Here is a 595-nt window from a genome sequence, read left to right as displayed (position 1 = left end):
CAGTATTTATACTTGAAAATATAACTGACACACTATAGATATTTGGATGTGGGTATTTGGCAGACATTTTTTTGAAAGTGAATAAAATGCGTCTATCACTTTGAAGATACAACTGACAGAGTTTGGTTGCCAATAATAATATTTGAGATTCCAAGTGAAAATTAGTATTTAGGAAGCTTGTATTTGCTATTGTGAGCTTGAAAGCCTCCCAATACATAAAGACTTTACTGATTCGATTGGTAGTGATCTTAATAAATGTGATTTTCTTATTTTGTGCAATGAAATGTGTTAACATTTGGATGATTTGCAGAATACAAAGTGTTTTTTAAACATCATCAACACTTGGTGATACCAAGTCATGCATGAACCAAAAAACAACCTATAGTCCAATGGATTTCAATGATTAAAATATAACAAGTTTCTTATTATAATTCCAGATTCAACAGTACAGCTAACTTTTAAGAAATCACTACTGTGTTGTGGGAAATGAGAGAAGGTTAGCACATCCCTTGACAAGCAGGGAAGGCCCCCAGACCTGACAGCATGACAATACGCACAAGGTAAAGAAATTACTACTTAATGAGTGTTGGTGTAA

General features: G+C 33.3%; 1 non-coding gene across 1 annotated transcript; it reads left to right on the top strand.

The window, feature by feature from the left end:
• The first annotated feature begins 474 nt into the window (after window positions 1-474).
• On the top strand, window positions 475-595 carry LOC115303255. The gene has a single exon (XR_003913946.1). It is a non-coding gene; the product is annotated as a U6atac minor spliceosomal RNA (small nuclear RNA).

This window comes from Suricata suricatta, chromosome 9 (genome assembly GCF_006229205.1).
Source record: "Suricata suricatta isolate VVHF042 chromosome 9, meerkat_22Aug2017_6uvM2_HiC, whole genome shotgun sequence".
Lineage (NCBI taxonomy): Eukaryota > Metazoa > Chordata > Mammalia > Carnivora > Herpestidae > Suricata > Suricata suricatta.
Note: the sequence above shows the minus strand (reverse complement) of the source record. Positions and strands in the feature narration are given on the sequence as shown.